At 46.2% G+C, this 22,591-nt stretch overlaps 1 protein-coding gene across 3 annotated transcripts in view; it reads right to left on the bottom strand.

The window, feature by feature from the left end:
• Nucleotides 1–17,731, bottom strand: part of LOC111536167 (protein FAM156A/FAM156B) — a 39,666-nt gene extending 21,935 nt beyond the window's left edge. Inside the window, exons 1-3 of one of the 3 annotated variants that reach the window (XM_023202469.3) lie at nt 17,583–17,731; nt 9,781–9,914; nt 4,550–4,724 (exon numbers count right to left, since the gene is read on the bottom strand). The gene's annotated coding sequence lies outside the window, so the exon portion shown is untranslated. The remainder of the gene's footprint in view (nt 1–4,549; nt 4,725–9,780; nt 9,915–17,582) is intronic. The other 2 variants (XM_023202470.3, XM_023202471.3) reach the window with 2 other exon arrangements.
• Between the last annotated feature and the right edge of the window lie 4,860 nt (nt 17,732–22,591).

Here is a 22,591-nt window from a genome sequence, read left to right as displayed (position 1 = left end):
CCAGGGCCAAGTGCCACCCAATTGTGTTGCTGGAGCCGAAGGAGAGGAAAGGTCTAAAGAGACGTCATGAAGATCTCCATCTCGATAGCACAGCAGGCTCCTCTTACAGGCATGCGGGTGTTTTGGTTTCTTTCAACATGTACCGACTGTGGCATTTTTCAGGATGCCTGGGGTCTTCAGCTAACCTTCCATCCACTCCACCCTGCCTCCCCCACTGCCCCTCTCTACCCTACCCCAAACCTTCCTTCTGTTTTAAATGCTGCCCTTGAGGGTCACCGACTGGTTTTCCTCCTGATAAGGATATCAAAACACCTTTTACCCCTAATCCTCAAGATACCTAAAAGAATGAGTCTTCAGAACATCTATGTTAAAAATTATTGGCCAGGCACGGTGGCTCACGCCTGTAATCCCAGCACTTTGGGAGGCCGAGTCGGGCAGATCACAAGGTCAGGAGTTCGAGACCAGCCTGGCCAACGTGGTGAAACCCAGTTTCCACTAAAAATACAAAAATTAGCCAGGCATAGTGGCACATACCTGTAATGCCAGCTACTTGGGAGGCTGAGGCAGAAAAACTGCTTGAACCCAGGAAGCAGAGGTTACAGTGAGCCAAGATCGTGCCACTGCACTCCAGCCTGGGCGACAGATCAAGACTCCATCTCAAAAAAAAAATTATTAGAGAAACAGTGGCTGAGTGATAATAAGGAAGAAAACGCAAGTAAAACAGTGAAAGGAATGTTATTTCAAAATGATCGAGTTTCCCACTTAGAGAACAACACTTCATACGTGGTGCATTCCCTTACAGGCTTTTTTCTATGCATGTTTTTTAAAATTATGAGATTGGAGAACAAGTAGTGTGTTTATAATACTGCATCTGTTGTTTTATTTAATATTATACCAAAGCTATTTCCCATAATGACAGTGACAAGTTTGTTTTTGCTAACACCCATGGTAGCAAACACATACAGAAAGTTTGATATGGAACAGAGGCCATCTTTGTGCTTTCCTGGTATTGACTTATCACCCTGTATTATCAAAATATGACTATATTTTTAAATTATATAAATATATATTTATAATAACAGTCACTTAGTGTGTTAATGTTATCGTCCCTTATTACAGAATAGGAAACTGAGACACATAGGTTAAGAGACTAAGAAACTTGCCCAAAGTCACACTGCCTGCAAGGGCAGGGACAGTAGAGTTTTTCCAATGCCTGTGGCACTATGTGTATATATATATATACACACACATATGTATATATGTATATATATACACGATATATATGTACATATATGTATATACGTATATGTACATATATGTATATACGTACATATATGCGTATACGTATATGTATATGTATATATATAAATGAAGAGAGAGAGAGCGCACTAAAAACATCTGCCCAGAGACAGTATCCACAAGTATGAGTTTTTATTCTCACATCTCTGAACTTCTGCTTTCTGCTCTTCCCCATTATTCCTCACCCCTGTCTGCCCCAGACCTCTCTCCCTGCCCCGCACACCTTCACCTCCCCTCCACACTGCACTCTCTTTTCCCATTTCCCATTTCCTCTGACTCTAGATCTGAATAAATTGACAACATCTTCTCATGATTTAGCTCCGAAAATATTAGTACCATCAGTCTTTCATTAGATCAAAAATGAATTTACCTTTTTGAGACAGGGTCTCACTCCCATTGCCCAGGTCAGAGTGTAGTGGTGTGATCATAGCTCACTGCAGCCTTGACTTCCTGGGCTCAAGTAATCCTCCCACCTCAGACCCCTGAGCAGCTGGGAATACAGGGATGAGCCACCATGCCCAGCTTATTTTTTTATTCTTGTAGAGACAAGGTCTCACCATATTGCTCAGGACGATCTCGAACCCCTGGGCCCAAGCAATCCTCCTGCCTCAGCCTCCCAAGATTCTGGGATTATAGGCGTGAGTCATCATGCCTAGCCAACAATAAACAGTAATGGTAGAAGTAATCAACACAAGATACAACAGACAAGGTGAATTCTATACAAAAAATAAAATGCCACTAATGAAAACTCAACTGCTAACAGCTTCGTATCTCCATCAGATTCAAATCTTCACAATTTGATGGAGGAGAGTTGGACTTAATAGAACTAATAGCAATAAAATAATCCATATGATAATAATTTTTGGCCTTTAAATTTTACCTTTAAAATATTTATAAAAGTTTACATGCTTTTGTGCTATCATTATCCAGTAACCACTTACTTGTCCAAGCATTATACAAGTTACATGAAGAGGCCACTAGAGTTCTAATTTCCTAGAGAAATTTCCATTCAAATTTTCCATACAAGCTCATGATGATGAAACTCCAGTATTGCATTTAGGCTCCACGATACCCTGTAAGGAAAGCTGAATATTCATTATGCTAATAAAATATGCCCTCCCCCTGCCCCACAGACTCAGACCTTGAGTCCCTGAAGAGCTGAAGAGATCATCTAAACATCATCCAAGGGGTCAAAGGTAGACTTGACATCTGTCTCTCCAGAACATGTCCCAGGGAAATGCGGGAACAGCAACAGCTTAGAATTGACTGGAAACTGACCATATGCCAGGGACTGTCCAGATAACTGTACATGTCTTCACACAGTCAGAGCTCTAAACTGCCCCAAGAAGTAGATGACGTTACTAGTAGTATTTCCATGGTACTAATGGCAAAAGGAAGCACAGAGATGTTAAGGAACTTTCTCAGTGTCACCCAGCAGTGATTGGTGGAGCCAAGAGCCACAGGCATCGCGAAAACTCTGCTGTGCTGCATATTAGTGCAATCAAGAGTAAGATCCAAAGGCTACTGCAAAATATTTAGAATTTTATAGCATGGGACTGCACAGGCAATAGACATTTGATTTCTTCAGAAATCTTTAAGAGATGGAGACTTGAAAGGATTGGTCTGGGTATCATTTGGAAACGGTGCCCTGAGTGTGTCATTACCATAACAGGCAGCATGTCAGTGTCGGTCTCCTCGCCTGAAGGTCTTGGGTTTCTGCATCAGAGAACACACCAAACCTATCCCTTCTATACCCTCACAAGGAAAAAAGAAGCTGTGTCACTGGGAAAGGAGATTATTCCCCTGCTCTAGTGTTGCTCAGACATGTTTCCATGAAAGTTAGAACCTAGGATCTTTTAAAAGTGCAGATTCCAGGAATCACACCCAGTGAGTCCCATGTAGTGTGGCCACAGTTGTGTCCTAGGATCTGGAAATTTGCTGCCCAGCCTAGGGAACTTTCAGAAACCTTATTAAATCCCTTTGGTAGCAAGACTGTCTGCAATATACCCAGAAAAATATTCCCAGGACAGGCATGAGGTTGAGAAGAGCAACCTCAGAGCAAAGAGTAACACAGGACAAGATGAGCGCAGGGTGAGATTCACAAGGGTAGGGCAGAAAGACTTTGAGAAGGCCTCACAACTCCTACTGGCCTTTCTCCTTGAAGGCCTCAGTTTATCTCAAATCCCTTCTCTCCGTGGGCAGTGAATGAAGGGGTGCCAGGAAATGACCTTTTAGATACCAAAATGGCTTGGGCTCCTCTCAGGGACCACTGAACACACAGGATGGGAGGAGATGCAAGCTATTGTCCCCCTCCCACCAGCCTTGATTTCCCTCTTGCACCATCATTTCCTTCCACGGGAGCCTAGAGCAATGTCAGGACTTAGGGCCAATGTCTTCCCTTCACCAACAGACACCTGCCCCTCACCTAAGGAGTTCGTCTCCCCTCTCCTCCCTTCAGCTGTCCTTCTCCTTCTCCCACAACACACACCTGTCCCTGGCAGCCTGACGACCCAGCCTGGCCTGTTCCTCCTATGTCACAGCCTGGAGAGGGCTGCCCTCACTGAGAAGAAGGACACCAGTCCCAGGATCCCAGAGCCATGACTACCACAGAACCATCCTGAGCATCAGTGTCCCATGGCAGTGGTTGACCTTTGAAATGAAGCTTCACCACCCACCCCAGCTGGCCTTGAAACACTTTCTTATCACAAGAAAGTAACACAGAGGAACAAGGTTCCCGCAACCCCTCCCGGGGAACATTGTGTCCTTCTCCGTGTTACTGTGCTGTTTCCTATGTACCGACTGCAACATTCCTATACTTTTGATGTTATTAAGAAGTTCTAGGATTCTTCTTTTAAATCCTAAACTTGTGGTTTATAGTCAGAATATCATCGCCCATTTTGGGGCATTTTGGAAATTTCCAAGGGCAGCTTTGGGTGTTCAAATGATTGGAAGCGGCTACTGGCATTTGTGGGGTGAAGGTTACAGGGAGGCAAACAACTTTTTCCAGAGTCTTAAATAAACTGGATTTTTTTTTCCATCTATATCACTTCTCTGTAAACTGGGTGGCGGGGGGTGGGGGAGCTTATATGTTGCTTCACCTGGAAACTTACAAAGACTTATTGACTGCTTTAGAAATCACATCACTACAGAGCATTCCATTCTTGGATTCCATTTTGGCACAACATACCAATATCAATTTGCTTTGTAGTGCTGCATGCCTGGGGGAAACAATGAAGGGAATCCAACTTACCTACTAAAACAATTGTTTCCAGGATAAGCTGTTCGTTGATGGGGAAAATCAAGCGGGCGATGCTGGTAGTGTGATCTCTCACGAGTTGGTGAACACACTGGCTATGCCTGTTGCTGTTACTGCACTGAAGTTCTCTTTGCAGGTGTATCTCCCTCACCAGGCTCCATGGTCTCTCCTGGAAGGTTGGAAACATACCCAGTAGATCCCTATGTCCTCAGGATGGGATAGAGGACCTCACAGGCAGAAGGAGGGCAGGGAACATTTAGTGATCTCTACATGGTTGGATGACCATTAGGGCTCGTGTGTGTGTGTGTGTGTGTGTAGGGGGGGGAGCGGGGGGCAGGCTGTGGGGGCTGGCAAGTCTAGATTGTGCAGAGCAGAATGTCAGACTGGAGACCCAGGGAAGAGGTGATGTAGCTCGAATCCAAGGGCAGTCTGGAGGCAGAATTTTTTCTTCATGGGGGGATCCCAGTCTTTTATTTTTTTTCTTTAATTGAATGAGGCCCAGCCACATCATAGTGTATAATTTGCATTATTCAAAGTCTACTGATTTTAATGTTAGTCTCTTCTTATAAAACACCTTCACAGAGACACCTAGTCTGGTGTTTGAACAAATACCTGTGTATTGTGGCTGAGCCAAGTTGACACATCAAGTTTACCATCACAGCCGACTAATACAAATCCCAGTAACCATGAAGGTCTGTCTTAGAAAGGCAGCTGACTTCCTAACTAAGACTGTGTATGAACCTTTTTTTGTCCAGCCCAAGTCTCCATTTCAGGCTCAGCACCAATCTGGCCAGGAAGCTAAAGCTGACATGAATGCCTTCCAGGGATAAGGCAGTGACGGAATAGTCAGGGCCACATGCAAGTACAATCCCAGAAGGCACACGTGGTACCCCTGGACCCCAAGACTTTACCCTTGTTAGGGCACTCCCAGCAGGACATACATTAGGCAGGAGCTGGCCAAGGCCCCCAGTGTGGCCTCTCACTGTGGGACCTTTCCCTCTAGGGTTCCTCATCCAGTCCGAACAACTCATTTGTGTCCTTGGTTTCTGAGGGACTGACAGAAGGCAGTCAGTCCAGGTTCTGTTAACCACTGACACCAGTTCCTCCTCTTCACAAGCACGGATGACATCTGTAGATGTTCTGCATGGGATGCTCAGGAGCTGGGTTGCCCTACTGTCCCCTAGTTGCAGCTCTGTCAGGTGCAGTTGTGCACTCAACAGTCAGGATGATTTCAACATACAGGAATTGGGGAAGGCTGAATGGGGAGCATTTTTTTCAGGAAAAGGGGAAGGTTTTCATGAACCATTTGAAAACCAGAGATCACTAATGTTTCCTCTCTCTAGTTTGACTCTTTCCAGGTGTCAGGTTTTGTGTTTTCTTCATTGTTAGAAAACCAGTGTGTACTAATCTGAAATCAAAACTTTCCACTTCTTGCAAATCAAAACCACAATGAGATATCATCTCAGTGGATCATGCCTGTAATCCTAGCACTTTGGGAGGCCTAGGCAGGAGGATTGCTTGAGGCCAAGAGTTCAAGACCAACCTGGCCAACATAGCAAGACCCCATCTCAAAAAATAAATAAATAAAAATTTTAAAAACTTATAAATATATTTTTTAAAAGGCTGGGCATGGTGGCTCATGCCTGTAATCTCAGCACTTTGGAAGGCCAAGGTGGGTGGATCACTTGATGTCAGGAGTTCGAGACCAGCCTGGCCAACATGGTGAAACTCCATCTCTACTAAAAATACAAAAATTAGCTGGGCATGGTGGTGGGCACCTGTAATCCCAGCTACTCGAGAGGCTGAGGTGGGAGAATCGCTTGAGTCTGGGAGGCAGAGGTTATAGTGAGCCAAGATCAAGCCACTGCACTCCAGCCTGGGTGATAGAGTGAGACTCTATCTCAAAAATAAATAAATAATTTTTAAAAAAGAAAGTCAATTAATGTAAATAATGATATATTAATCAGTTAAAGGAAAAAATAATACTCAATAGGTATTATAAAGACACTCAATGAAATTCGATATATACTTTAAATAAAACCAAGGATCTCTTTTAAAAAAAAAGACCTTTCCATTTATTTAATTATCATCTACCGTCTTCTAGCTCTTTTCTCTGAAATGGTCATATGCAAGAGGGAAAAAAGAATTTTCAGAGAAAAAATTTTAATAAATCAACCAATAATACACATCATGTTCAGAAACTGATCAGGATGAAATTCCAGATTTAAAAACAAATTTAAATATGTTTGCATAACTTCTTATCCCTTTTGTCTCTATCATTTATTTAGCAAGCAGGCTGGAAAAGTTCAACGCTTTGCTGGTGACAGCTCTGCACTGAATGGTCAAAGTGCCTTACCAAGGTGTGTGCACCAGGAGAAAAGTTAGGGAAGCAAAGCCAGGCTATTAGTCCTTTGTTGTGTAGGAGCCAAGGGCCTTGGCCCTTTACAGGTTCACTGGAAATGACTAACATAAGGCAGATTGAGCCCAGGAATTCAGGACCAGCCTAGACAACACAGGGAAACTCCATCTCTACAAAAAGATAAGAAAATTAGCCTGGCATCCTGGCACACGCCTGTGATCTCAGGTACTCGTGAGGCTGAGATGGGAGGACTGCTTGAGCCCAGAAGGTCGAGGCTGCAGTGAGCCACGATCGCACCACTGCGCTGCAGCCTAGGCAACAGAGTGAGCCCCTGTCTCAAAATAAAAGAGAAAAAATATTTCCTCTTCAGCCTTCCCAGAAGGGGATGGTCCCTCTAGCATTTACAACATTATAAGTATATAGCATTTCACATCAATTTTATCATACATCCAGATGCAGCAGCCATAAAACAAAAACGCCATTTTTAATTCCTTTTTTTTTTTTTTTGGCTTTCATTGCAATTATGGGGTTAACATCATAGCTGCCAGGGGAAATTCTATCTGGAAGGCTGGGAGGGGCTGCAGTAGCAGCAGCAAAGCTGAAGAAAAGGCTGGAGGAATTTTTCTTTTTTGTTCCCTTTGGTTTATCTAAGCTTTGCTCCAGCTCGGGGAACTGATTTAATTTTTTCCTTCCCACTTGGAGGAGAGAGAAGCCCACATTTTTAACATTTTTCGTCCACCCCAACATTACTTTTGTGAATTCCCAGGCCCTTTCTTCTGTTTGAAAGAGAGGACAAAAACCAAAAACTTGACCTGGCTGTGCTCCCACCGGCCAATCTCTGGCATGGCAAAAGACGCCAAGGAATGCAGTGATCCAAGTCTCCCAGAGTTGGATGTGTTCTTTTTAAATTCTGTACGTAACATTTACATCTCACAAGAGACAACAGCTAGCTGCTGTTTCACAGCATGTATGAGGCCATAATCACCTGAGCACAAAAGATTCATCACCCATTACTCCTTCATCCTTTCTTTACTCAAACAAGGCTTTCACTATATTTTAGTGAGTCAGGCTCATTCTGGCAAATCCCACCAATGTCACAACTGTGTCAAGGGTCCCCAAGACTACTCCCATTTTTCATTATTTGCTGGGAGGACTCACAGTCAGCATATAGCTGGACTCATGTTGGTGAAGATTCATAACAATGAAAGTATACAGCAATATCAGCACCCACAAAAAAAAGTATGAGGCAACGTCCTGAGGAAACCAGCCCAAGTTTCCATGAGTCCTTTTTTAGGAAAGTCACAGAATTCATTCCTCCAGAAATCAATTGTGACATGTGTGATGTGACATATTTTCTACCAGAGCAGCTCACTAGAGATTCAGTGTCGAAGACTTTTACTGGGGGATGGTCATATAGGCACCCTCTGCCTAGCATGTGCCAAGATTCCAGACTTCCAGAATGAAAGCACCTATGCAGCATAAACTATATTTTGTACAAACAGTTTAGGCAGAGTAAGGGAATTATGGGAATCCTTCCCAAATCCAAGTTCCCTGATGCCAGGCAAGGGCCAACATAGTAAGCAGGCCCTTCTAAGGGAAGTCTCAGGCTTCCTATATTATTAACCCTTTTCTGCCAGCACCCAACAACAGACCTTCAAAACACAAAAGCAGGCTGGGCACAGTGGTTCACGCCTGTAATCCCAGAACTTTGGGAGGCCGAGGCAGGCGGATCACCTGAGGTCAGGAGTTCAAGACCAGCCTGGCCAACATGGTGAAACCCTGTCTGTACTAAAAAATACAAAAATTAGCCAGGTGTGGTGGCACTCGCCTATAATCCCAGCTACTCAGGAGGCTGCGGCAGAAGAATCGCTTGACCCTGGGAGGCAGAAGTTGCAGTGAGCTGAGACCGCGTCACTGCACTCCAGCCTGGGTGACAGAGGGAGACTCTGTCTCAAAAAACAAAAAAAACAAAAACAAAACAAAAACCACAAAAGCAAAATCACACATAGAGGAAAAGATGAGCAAATTTATAATTATAGTTAGAGATTTCAACACTCTCTCAGTAATATATAGAAATAGTTGAAAGAAAATTAGCAAGGATATAGAAGAACTGAATGACACCATTTACCCACTGAATCGTATTTACATTTACAGAACCATCTACATAACAACATCAGGATATACATTCTTTTCTAGTACATATGGACACTTCACCAAAATAGCCCATACCTTGGGTCGCAAAATAAATCTTACCAAATGTAAAATAATTAAAATCCTACAGAGCATGTTCTCTGACCAAAATAGGAAAAATAAAAAAACACCAAGGAATAAGAGAAAGTAAACAGGAAACTCTCCAAACTTAGAAATTAAACCATCCATACACTTGTAAATAATCCACGGGTCAAGGAGCAATATAAGAGAAATTAGAAAATATTTTAAACTGAATGAAGATGAAAATACAACATATTAAAATTTGTAGGATGCAGCTAAATCAGTGCTAGGAAGTAAATTTATACCATTACATGTTCACATTGGAAAAAATAAAAGACCCAAATCCATTATGAAACTTTCCACCTCAAGAAACTAGAAAAAGAAAATAAAAATAACCCAAAGTAAGCAGAATGAGGGAAAAAGCAGAATAAAGATTGGAGCTAAAATCGATAAGACTGAAAACAAACAAAAAAAAGAACAGAGAAAATCAATGGCCCAAAAGCTCGTTCTTTGAAAACTTTAATACAAGTTAGAGACCCCACAAAAATGAAAAGGATACTATGAATAACTAATGAATACTAATTCATAAGTATATGAATGCAACTTAGATGAAAATGGGACAACTGTTTGAAGGACAAAAACCACCAAAACTTACTCAAAAGTAGATCGCTGGCCAGCTATGGTGGCTCATGCCTGTAATCCCAGCACCTTGGGAAGCCGAAGTGGGTGGATCACGTGAGGTCAGGAGTTCAAGACCAGCCTGTCCAACATGGCAAAACTCCATCTCTACTAAAAAGAAAAAAAAATAATAATAATAATAAAATAAATCGATCATCTATATAGATGTATACCTATTAAAAGATGGAATTGATGGTTGAAATATTTACCAAATCATGTTATAAGATCAGCATTACACTGACACCAAAATCAGACAAAGACAGCATTGAGGAAAAACCAACTATAGTGTAATCTCCCTCATGAACATAGATTCAGAAAATTCTCAACAAAATATTATCAAGAAAATATTTGGTTAATATTAAATCCAATAATATATAAAAAGGATAATGCACCAAGAGCAAGTGGGATTTATCTTGGGAATGCAAAGCTGGTTTGATAGTCAAAAATGTGTCAATGCAATCTACCATATTAATATACCAAAAAAAACTGCAAATTCCAATCACATGGTAACAACAATTGATACAGATAAAGCCTTTGACAAAATTCAACAGTCACTCATAATTTAAAAAAAAAAAAAAAAAAAAAAAAACACAGCAAACCAGAAGTAGAAGGAAGCTTGCTTAACTTGATATGGAGCAATTAAAAAAAATCCTACACCTTATATTATACTTAACAGAGAAAGACTAACTGCTTTCTCCATAACATCAGGAACCAAACAAGGTTGCTCACTCTTACCCCTAATATTCAATATTGTACTGAAAGTTCCAACCAGTTTAAAAAGGAAAGAAAAAGAAATAAATGGCTTACAGATTGGAAAGGAGGGACTACAACTACTCCAACTCACAGACGTTATTATAATCTACATAGAAAATCTTGTCAAATTTATAAAAAATACTTCTCAAATGAACAAGGGAGTTAAGCAACATTATAGGATAAATGTTCAACAACAAAAAGCAAAGCACTTCTATAGACTAGCAATGAACTGCTTGGAACAAACATTTTTAAAACTATATAATACCATTTACAATACAATAGCTGCCCCTCAAAACCTAACAAAACATGTGCAGGAGTCATATGCTGAAAACCATCAGAAGCTAATGAAAGAAATAAAGGAATAACTAAATAAAGAGAGGGATGTACTGTACTCATGGATTAATAGACTCATTATGGGAATGATGTCCCCAAATTGATGTACAGATTTCATGCAATTCCAATCAAATTCCCAGCAGGATCTTTTATAGATACAGATTGATTCTAAAATTTATGTGGAAAGGTAAAGGAGCTACAACAGTCAAAATAACTTTGAACTTTGGGAAGCCAAGGCAGGATGGCTTGAGCCCAGAAGGTCGAGGCTGCAGCGAGTCATGATCGTGCCACTACACTCCCGCCTGAGTGACAGAGTGAGACCCCATCTCTGCAAAAAATAAGAAAACTTAGCCAGGTGTGCTGGTGTACACCTGTGGTCCCAGCTACTCAGGAGGCTGAGGATTGCTTGAGCCTCAGAGGCCGAGGGTTCAGCAAACCGTGATCGTGGCACTGCACTCTAGCCTGGGTGACAGAGTAAGACCCTGTCTGAAAAAAAAAAAAAATCTATTTGCCTTATTTTTGTGGATAGTTCGACAGAAAGAGAACAGTATTTTCAACAAATGGTGTTGGAAACATTGGACATCCAGGATATTTATCCTAGAAGAAGGAAAATTTACGTTTACACAAAAATCCATGCCCAAATGTTTATGGCAGTTCTATGCATAATTGTACCAAATTAGAAATGACCCAAATGTCCTTCAGTGGGTGCATGGATAAACAAGATCTGCTACACACATACAATGGAATATTATTCAGAAAAAAAGAAGGAACTATTGATATACTCAACAACTTGAATGAAACTCAAGGGGTCGAGTGCAGTGGCACCTGCCTGTAACCCCAGCACTTCAGGAGGCCAAGGCGGGCAGATCAGGAGTTCGAGACAAGCCTGGCCAAGATGGTGAAACTCCATCTCTACTAAAAATACAAAAATTAGCCAGGCTTGGTGGCAGGCACCTGTAATCCCAGCTACTCGGGAGGCTGAGGCAGGAGAATCGCTTGAACCCGGGAGACGGAGGTTGCAGTGAATTGAGATCATGCCACTGCATTCCAGCCTGGGCAACAGAGCAAGACTCTGTCTCAAAAAAAAAAAAAAAGAAAAGAAAAGAAAGAAAGAAAAGAAAAGAAAGAAACTCAAAGACACTATGCTGAGTGAAGAAGCCAGTCTCAAAAGACTACAGGCTGTATTATTCCATTCCTATGATACCCTGGAAAAGACAATAGTATAGTGATAGAGAACAGATCAGTGGGTGCCAGAGCTTAGGGGTGTGGGAAGGAAGTGACTATTCAAGGGCAGTACAAAGAACCCAGGAAGTTCTTTGGGGTGATGCATATGTTCTAGATACTGACTGTGATGGTGGTTACATCAATCTATACATGTGTTCAGATTCATATAACTATACCTCGTGTCCATTTTACTGTATAATTTCAAAAATTAAGAAAATTTGCCCACCAGGCAGGTTAGAATCCTCACTTTCTGTAAAACTGTTATAATACAGACATATGTATGCCTAAACACTATTGTTATTTGCTTTTGAGCCACGTAGAAAGGGAATCACATAGCATATCCTCTTTTGTATCTGGCTTCGTTCACCTAATGTTATGTCTCTGTATGGTCTAGGTCATTCCTTCTCATAGTTGTGCAGTAATTCATAGTGTGAATCTGGCAGAATGTATTTATGTGACTTCTTATTGGTGTGTAGTTGGGTTGTTTCCAGTTTTTAGCTATTACAAATAGGGTTACTCTATGAACATCACTGCATGTACAAGAATGCTCATCACAGGTCAGGATGGTCAAAAAGTAAATCAAACACTAACCAACCATCCAGTAGGAGAATGACTGAATAAACTATGGCTACAATAAATGATGGCATATCATCCAAATCACATCAGAACAGGTGAGTCATTATTTGGATAAATTACCCAAGTGCTAACCTGGTGGCTGTTGTGATGACGCACGGCTCTAATGACTGCATGTGGGTCGCAATGACTCATAGTGAGCTCAATGGGCTCATCTCTAGGCTCCACATGGGCAGAGATGACGACAAACAGGAAGGAGCAGTGACAAAGTGGGTGGCCACCCCAGAACACTATAGAGACAACCTCACCTGCTCCCCAGACCATGGCTCTGCTCACAGCCTCAGAACTTCCCTTGCCTGATTGTCCTGAGAACTTCCAGGAAGACAGCCCCTGGCTGTCCCTGAAGTGGCCGCATCCATCCTTCCCCACCAATCCTGACCCGCTCCTCCTCCTCTTGGGCCAAATCTGCTTTCTCAATGCCTCAGCTCCCCTCTATTCATGAGCATCCCCTGCATGTTGGGGGTATGATGATGTTCACTGCGCAGGTGAGGAGACTGAGGCCCATAGAGGGCAGCAGCTGGGCCTGCAGCTACACAGCAGGTCAGTGGGCCTGGGCTGGGTGGGCCGTGCCTCACCCCACAGCTGTGCACCCCCTCAAGCCGTGCGGAGATTGTCTGCTGCCTCCTCTTCTGAGGGATCCTCCTGGCCCCTGTCTCCCCCAGACCACCAGGCCTGGAGCTTCTAGCCCTGGAGTTCAGGCCCCGGGAGAGGACTGGGTGGAGGCACAGTCGGCAGTTGGCCAGGATCTGGCTGGGAGGTTGGTGGCCGTTTCCTGAGCCCCAGGCTCTGTTGGGGCCTGCCCCCAGTGTCTTCTGGATCCAGGCCTGTGCCCTCAGGACTAGCCAACCTATAGCCTGACCTGCCTCAAAGCCAGTGCATCTTGTAGAATAACACATATCATGCAATCATTAAATAAGAAAAGGAAGATAAAATTATATGAGAATTTTCCTTTAGCCATGAAAATGAGCTTCTGGTACAAGGAAAAGAAGTAGGAAGGAGTGAAAAGCCATCTGCAGATGACCCCAAACAGCACTAAAACCTGACCCTCGGCTGTCCCTACCTGTCCACATGCAGAGAGGGAGGCTCCAAGGGACACCTAGCCTGGAGCTCATGCACCCTGACGCCTGTGACCCCACCAGGAGTGAATGTTTAAGACTGTTCCTCTGTCTTCTCTGAGGCTTTCCCGGTCTTGGAGATGAGATGCCCCCTACTGGCAAAGATGTGTATCACTGCAACGTGGCTGCACTGTGCCTGGAGACACCAAGACCTCACTGTATGACCACAGGCTTCAGTCAGACTTCCTTGACTGAAAGCAAAAGGTCACTTTGACTTAGCAAGAAGCTCAGGTTTGGACTTGTTCCCAACCTGGACAATAAACACCAAGAAGAGGAAGTAGAGGGGTTGTAGGATGTGGGTGGGTGACAGCAAGACTGAGGGCTGAGGACAGTATAAGCAGGGGCCACTGTGAGACTAAGATGCTAGCTCTGGCCAGGCATGGTGGCGGTGGCTCATGCCTGTAATCCCAGCATTTTGGGAGGCCAAGGCGGGTGGATCACTTGAGGTCAGGAATTCAAGACCAGCCCGGCCATCATGGCGAAACCCCACCTCTACTAAAAATACAAAAATTAGCCAGGCATGTTGGTGTGCACCTGTAATCCCAGCTACTCTAGAGACTGAGACAGGAGAATCGCTTGAACCTGGGAGATGCAGGTTGCAGTGAGCCAAGATCGCACCACTGCACTCCAGAGTGGGCGACAGAGTGAGACTATCTCATAAAAAAAGAAAGAAAGAAAGAAAGATGCTGGCCCTGGTCAGAAGGAGGAGGAGGAAGAGGAGGACCAGGAAGGCCTCTGCAAAGGACTGTGCTCACAGCTGGGGCTGATGAGAATACAGAAGGCCCTCACCTGTGAGTGGGTGATAGAAGTAGAGTTGACAGTCGCGGAGTTGGGTGAGAAAAGCATGATTCATGTTAGGTGGTCAGCCAGTGTCTGGTACAGAATCACTGTGAGGTCAATGCTGATAGTATTGGTATGGATGGTTGTATTAGTCAGGGTTCTCCCAAGAAACAGAACCAAAGAGGGGACTTGTTATGGGAATTGGCTCACGTGACTGTAGAAGCTGAGAAGTCCCGCCATCTCCGTCTGCAAGCTGGAGAGCCAGGGAGGTGGGTGGTGTGATTCAGTCTGAGTCTAAAGGCCCGAGAACCAGCAGAGCCAGAGGCATAAGTCATGGAGTCTGAAGGCTTGAAAACCTGGAGTTCTGATGTCCAAAGGCTGGAGAAGACAGGGTGTCCCAACTCCAGAATACAGCAAATTCCCCTTTCCTCCGCCTTCTGGTTGTACCTGTGCCCTCGAGGGATTGGACAATGCCCACCCATGCCGATCTTCCTCCCTTGGTTCACTGAGTCAAAGGCCAGCCTCTTCCGGAAACACCCTCACAGACACCCCCAGAGATAATGGTTTGCCAACTATTTGGGTTTTTCTTAACCCCATCAAGCAGACACCTAAAGCTAACAATCACAATAGTGATATAAAAGGCATCCCTCTGTGAACTGCCTGCGACATGCTGTTCTCCTCTACAGGGTGGGCACTCACTCTCTTGGAGGCTAAGGTCCATCTGTCTACCTCTGTGGCCCCAGTATGGGGACAATGACAGTTACCATCAAGGCTTGCCAAGGAAGAGGGTATGTGGTAGGCAGAATAGTGGCCCCCCCGAACACATCCATGTCACTATCACTGGAACTTATTCCAGCCAGGGGGATGACAGTGGGCCTCTACTCAGCCTTGACCTGTGCCCGGTACTGCTCTCGGTGACTGACCAGTCATCTCACCTCTCCTTCACATAACTCTGTGAGGGGGGGAAAGTTAGTACCCTGATGACAGACCAGCAAAGGGAGGCAGAGAGAACTGAAGCCACTTGCCCATCGTGTGACCCAGGGCAATTTAGTCCCTGCCAGTGTCACTCCAGCCCCTGCTCCTACCCTGCCTCGACTACTAGACCCGTCTAACATGGGCTCGGGAGGAGGGTAGTACACACGTTTTCCCCAAAACCCGCACCTACCCTGCTTGGTGGGCATTAGCCTCCTTTATGAATGGGGGACTGAGGTTGGTCAAGGACATGTGACTTGCCCAAGGTCACAACATCAGGGCTTGGGGTTCCAGACTTTCATGAAGCCTGCCAGGCCCCAAAGCCCACGTGTCCTGGGCTATTGTGGGTGTTAATGAGGCCAGAGGGGAGATGGACTCCAACATCTGAGGACAAAATAGGCAGGTCCTGTCCATTCCCTGAGAGGCCCCGCTCTATGGCTGGTGTCAACAGCACAGGATAGAGGATTTCCCACCAATCTCCGCAAACAGGCCTGAGGGAGCCTCTGGAGCCTCCAGGATAGAAGGCAAGACCTGAAGCCCAGGGGAGGTTCTGCAGGAAGGAGGCCAATGGATATTGGCCCCATTTTATTGATTATGATACATACTGAGATTCAAGGAGACAAGTGACTTGCCCAATGTCACACAATCAGGACTTGGGGGCTCCAGGCTTTGAAATAATGTCTGCCAGCCTCCAAAACCCACAGTTCCTGGACAGAGACCTCACAGCCAAAAAGGTAAGAAATTTCACTCCTGAGACACAGACCCCCAAACAGCTCAGATACTCAAAGACACCAAAAACAGCTCACTAATCTCACAACCTGAAACAGACTCCAAAATCCCTGCACAGAGACCCCACAACTTGACACAGACCCGCAAACAAAACAGAGACCACACATTCTGTGACAAAGACCCCCACGCACAACAGACCAAATTTCTCACTCCTAGGAAACAAATTAAAACCATTCAGATATCTCACACCCTAGAGAGAGCCCCCCTCCCCAAAACCACTCAGACACTTCCTAACCTAATACAACACAGAAACAGAAGTTCAAATAGCTCAGAAACATCACATAATCTTACGATAAAGTCCCTAAACAAATCAGATAACCTACATTCTGGGCAGAGACCTCTCCCTCCCCTAAACAGCTCGTATACTTTACATCTTAAGCAAAATTGTCCTCACCAACGCCAGCTGGGAAACATCACAACTTGGGACCCAGAATTGCAAACAGCTCAGAGACTTTACATCCTGGGGTGCAGACACCTACATAGAGATCTCACACCCAGGGACACAAATGTCCAAAAAGCTCAGAAGATGCACACCCAGACCAGGCGTGGTGGCTCATGTCTGTAATCCCAGTACTTTGGGAGACGGAGGTGGGAGGATCAGTTGAGGCCAGGAGTTCAAAACCAGTCTGATCAACATAGCGAGACCCCGTATCTACAAAATAAAAAATAAAAAACTTAGCCGGGCATGGTGGTGAGCACCTATAGTCCCAGCTACTCGGGAGGCTGAGGCGGGAGGATCGCTTGAGCACAGGAGTATGAGGCTGCAGTGAGCCATGATCAGCCACTGCACTCCAGCCTGGGCGACAGAGCGAGACTCTGAAAACAAACAAGAGAAAAGAAGAACAGAAGGCATATCCAGACACACAGGCACACAAAGCCTAAGAAACCTAATACTGTGGCACACAAAATCCACTCAGATAAAATATCCCATTCAGACACAATCTGGACCCCAAACGGCCCAGAGTGATCAAATATACCCAAACAGCATCTGAGATGTCATGCCTAAAGATACACATCCCCAAAAATGCCTCAGCCGCATTACTTCCTAGGCAAACACCAAACAAGCTCAGAGACCGCTCCCTGGACATTAATTAATTGAGGAGGAATGATGGTGCGGTGCCAAAAGCGCCAGACTAGGCTTGTGACCGAGTTAAGGGTAAACAAGACTGAAAGAGCTCACGTGAAGCAAATGACTAGGGCGAACTTTGCCGGGGTGGCATCTCCAGCCCTTTTGGGACTGTCAGTTGGTGAGTAGTCCAAAGAACTCGGCTGTGTCAAAAGCCGCACACCCTTCTCGCTCCGGCTGCCTGAACTCCAGCTCCGCAATTATCGTGCCTGTCACAAACTGAAGGCCAATGGGAACCAGGGACGCGAAGAGGGAGGCAGGGCCTAGCCGGCCCATCCGGAGCCACTCCGCGCCCCGGAAAAGCTTACTCTCGCAGTAACCAATCACCGCCCGAGACGGCCCTCGACCCCGCCCTTCACATCTTGGAGCCAATCGCTTGCCCCTTTGCGGTCCCCGCGGGATTTGACTATGTAGAAACGAAGGGGTGGAGGTGAAGTGAAAATGATGCCTCCAACGGGCTGGGAGAACCGAGTGGTGCGAGTAGGACGGACCTAACGGGGCGGGAACTGTGGTGGATGCTATACGTGGGTTTAAAGAGACCCTTAGTGCTGTCGCACACAAGGGATTATTCCAAAATGGACAAGAGTGGACTGTCCTTCCTCTGCGCCCCTCAATGGTACGTCCTAGGACAGAACTGTTCCATCCCGCGCGCCCCTTGGTGGTGCCAACAAGGAACAGCTAGTGGATGCAGATTCCCGTGGACCATTCTGCGATCGTCCCCAGAGGGTGAGAGGGCAAAGTCAGGACAAAAACTGACTGCATACTCACTGCAGTCTTGAACAGGAGAAAAGTGTTCCTAAGCAGCAGACTTCCATTACCTTCCTGCAGCGTCCACCATCAAACGTTTACCACGTGTTGGGCATTGTGCTCACTTGTCCCTCCCTGGGTAATGCAGAATAGGTCTAATGGGGGGCCTGCTGGCCTGGGAACCCAGCCACAGTCCCCCAAGTAGCAGGAGGGATGGAACTCCTGACTGGGCTCAGAAGGTGTGATGCGGACCAGGTGTCTGTCCTTGACTGTCAGTAATGGGTGAGAGGGACAGCAGGACCTTCAAGCTCTGTTAGGGAAAGGGCCATCTCTCAGGAGCCCCAAGGAGAATGAGTAGGTCAAATAAATCCTGTCACCCCTGAATATGTTCCCTAGCAGAATCCTCAACCTGTCTAGCCATATCTCTCACCAGAATTTTGCATTGGTTTATTCATTTGCTAATTTATTCATTCTGTCCAAAGTTATAGGTGTTAGGAATACAACTGTGTGGAAAGAGACAAAAACTCCTGCCCTCATGAAGCTTACATTCTATTGGGATCATATGGCACAAAAATGTAAGCAAGTAATTTGTCAGGTGGTGGTAATTGCTGTAATGAAAATTAAGTCAGGGTAGTGAAATAATAGAGGGGAGGATCCTACCTAGAAAGAGTGGCCAAGGAAGAGCTTTCTGAGAATGTGAAATTGACATTTCAATAGGAGATGAATATCAGGGAGAAACATTCTGGGCAGAGGTAAGAACCAGTGCAAAAGTGCTGAGGTGGAACTCTGCCTAGCATGTGTGAGGCACAGTGAGGAGTCCAGTGTTGCTGGAAGAGGTGGGAGATGAGCTCAGAAAGGTAATGAGGACCAGATTATACAGGACCTTCTGGGCCATGGCAAGGGCTTTGACTTACTCTGAGTGAGCCATGGGAAAGTTTTTAGCAGAGAAGCTCCTATGCTTCTTTCAGAGGCTGAGGCCCAGGTCACTCAAAGTATAGGGAGGAGCTCCTGGTTTTGCCCAGGGACTCCTCCAGGCCCTCTGCAGCTGAATATGCCTTAGTCTAAGGACAATCCCTTAGACTCAGAAGGTATCCTCCCAACTGCTCCCCAGAAAGATCCATGTCAGAGGATGATACCCTTAGAAGAAGCTGATCAAGGGCCCTCATAGCATGAGTGAGGTCACACCCAGTCCCATGTCTGAGACAGAAAGTAACAGACACAGAGAAGACAGAGGGAAATAGAGTATTAGAGAGACAAGGGTAGAGAGACTACTTCTGGCAGCTGGCTGTCCCTGCTGAATTAGATCTGCAGCTCTGGACCCCTATGCATGCTACTAGGTGCTGTGCCTGTGTCTACAGAGGAAAGGAAGCCTCTCCCCAGAAACTGTGTCTAGGGACTGACTCAGCTGCCCTTGGCCTGGGCCTCAGTCATGAGGGAAGACCTGCCCCACTTCCTTGACACACACTGGGACCCTCTACCCATCAGGATAAAGACATGTTCTAGTTATGGGGAGGCTCATGCTGTATACAAAATCTCCGATACCCTCTCCAGCCCTTGACTGCTCTCTTGCTGACTCTCAGTGCTGAAAAAATTCTTCTTCTTTTTTTTTTTTTTGAGACAGGGTCTCACTCTGTCACCCAGGCTGTAGTACAGTGGCACAATCACAGCTCACTGCAGCCTCAACCTCCTGGGCTCAAGCAATCCTCCTACCTCAGCCTCCCAAGTAGCTGGGACTATAGGTGCATGCCACCATGCCCAGCTGATTTTTTGGTTTTGGTTTTGGTTTTGGTTTCTTTGAGACAGAGTTTCCCTCTGTCACCCAGGCTGGAGTGCAGTGGTATGATCTCGGCTCACTGCAACCTCCACCTCCTGGGCCCAAGCGATTCTCATGCCTCAGCTTTCCAAGTAGCTGGGATTACAGGTATGCACCACCACGCGCAGCTAATTTTTGTATTTTTAGTAGAGACAGGGTTTTGCCACGTTGGCCAGGCTAGTCTCAAACTCCTGGCCTCAAGTGATCTGCCTGCCTTGGCCTCTCAAAGTGCATGGATTACAGGCATGAGCCACCATGCCCGGCCTGATTTTTTTGTATGTTTTATAAAGACAGGGTTTTGCCATGTTGCCCAAGCTAGTTTTGAACTCCTGAGCTCAAGCCATCTGCCTGCCTCGGCCTCCCAAAAGTGCTGGAATTACAGGCATGAGCCACCATGCCTGGCCTGAAAAAAATTATTTCAAGGGGGAAGAAGAAGTAGGAATCTCTACATTTGCTGGTGGACCTCATGCCAATAGATGAATCTGTGGCATTTCCCCACTCTTTATCTCACGCCACCACTTCCACAGGTAACGTGAGGATTGCATTCTGGACATCCATTACCAAGCAGGGTGTACGACAGAGACACAGAGAGGCAACATCCCACCAGTGAGTCAGTGATGGGGCCCTTGAGGCCCTGGGCAGACCTCTCCTTTTCCCCTTTCCTTGTCATCTCCCATTGACCCCGGCTGTGCCTAAGCCTTTCCCTGACTCCTCCAGTGAGTGCAAGTTCACGGCCAGTTCCTCCCTCCTCATGAGGACTGTGAGCACAGGCCCCACCCTCACTCGGCTTCAGCCTCCTCATCTGCAAATGGTGACCTCCTCATTGGCAATTTGGCAGATTGAGTTAACATGGGTTACATGGGTTTGTCACAGCGGTCAGCCCTGAGCAAGGATGGGGTTAATGTCTGCAGACATTGTGATTAGTATTTGTACCACTGGCTCCTACATGCTACACTGAGGATTTACCCTCCCTAAGGATAAGGATCCTATGTTTTCATCTCTCTGATACCAGGGCACCTTGCTCTACCCCTGTGAGAGAAAGGACCATCCTGCCTTCCTCACAAAAATATCCTGATATATGAGCAGCTCGGAGACCTAACTCTCTGGACAAAGGCCTCCCACAAATGTTCAAAGACCTCGTGCCTTAGGACAGTGCCCACAAGCAGTTCGGAGACCTCTCACCCTAGACACCAACCACCAAACAGCTCGAAGATGCCACACCTCAGGACACAGACCCCCAACCAGCTCAGAGAATTCCTACCTCGAGGTAACAGCTCACAACAACTCAAGGACCTCACACACCAACCCACAAAGAGCTTACTGGCTACACTCTGGTACACATACCCACAAAGAATCAGCTCAGGGCTGCTGTGTGATGCTGAATCTCTGTACCATCCAACCCTGTTATGGAGAGGCCTTGGATCTTATAGTTCCCCACAGTCTGCAGTCACCACCTTTGTTGTCATGAGGAAGGCAGGTTCACACCAGGGATAGGGAAGGACCCTCTGGGACTGAGGGGTTCAGAGAGTAAGCCCTCATATCTAGGTCCCAGGAATGGCCATCGCCTGACCAACCCTCATCACCTTTGGTCCTGGTGACTTTTGTATCTTGCCCCATGGGGGCTTCAGGGTAAATCCCAGAACACAGTAGGAGACCCCTAGACCCCGTGATCTTTGCCATCTCTCAGCACCCACTGTGGGGAACTGGATCTTGAAGAGAGAGTAGAGGTCTTCCCTTCACACTGTCGATGGCAACCCCCTTTGTGGCCCTTCTGAACATCCTAGTCCTTTCTCCCAAACTTCCTCTCCAGTTGACAGCTTCCACACCTCCTCTCCCCAGCTCCCCACCCTTGTGGGCCACCAGGGCTCCCCTTCCACCATGGACCTGTTTACCTCCCTACCCCAGCGCTAGCCATAGGGCCTCAGTTACACCCTCTCACGCCCGCTTCGGTCCTCTCACCTGGCACCTAGGCCTACCTCAGGGGACCCCCTGAAGACCCTCCCTGCACTGCCTGAAAGTGCAGGCCATTTTGCAGGACACATATCTCTCCTGCCCCCACACAGTGTTCTGTCACAACATCCCTGTTAGGGCAGAACTGGAAATGTCTCCCAGATCCAGATGAAACTCCAGACCCAGACTGAGAGTCCAGGGCAATTCGCCTAGGTCTGGAGGAGGTGGAGTGGGATTCCTGAAGGAGGCGCTGGGGTGAGTGTCACCTCAGGAGATGGGAGGACACTGCAGAGCTGGGTCTGTGAGGACAGAGAAGGGACCCTGGGAGGGACAGGGGCAGCGTGAGCATAGGGAGTGCCCCAACTGCGGTCATCCTGGCATTGGCATCTGGCCCCAGCTCTGCCCCACCCTGGCTGGGGGGCCCCAAGCCAGGGATCTGCCTTCTTGGCGCTTCAGTGTCCTCATCAGCGACAGAGGTGACAGGGCTTTCTTCCAAGGGTGCTAGTGGGGATTAAATGAGATGGCACATAAGAAGAAGTACTTAGGACACTGC

The sequence above is a fragment of the Piliocolobus tephrosceles genome, chromosome 12 (assembly GCF_002776525.5).
Source record: "Piliocolobus tephrosceles isolate RC106 chromosome 12, ASM277652v3, whole genome shotgun sequence".
NCBI classification, from domain to species: Eukaryota; Metazoa; Chordata; class Mammalia; order Primates; family Cercopithecidae; genus Piliocolobus; species Piliocolobus tephrosceles.
This window is presented reverse-complemented; position numbering and strand designations above follow the sequence as displayed.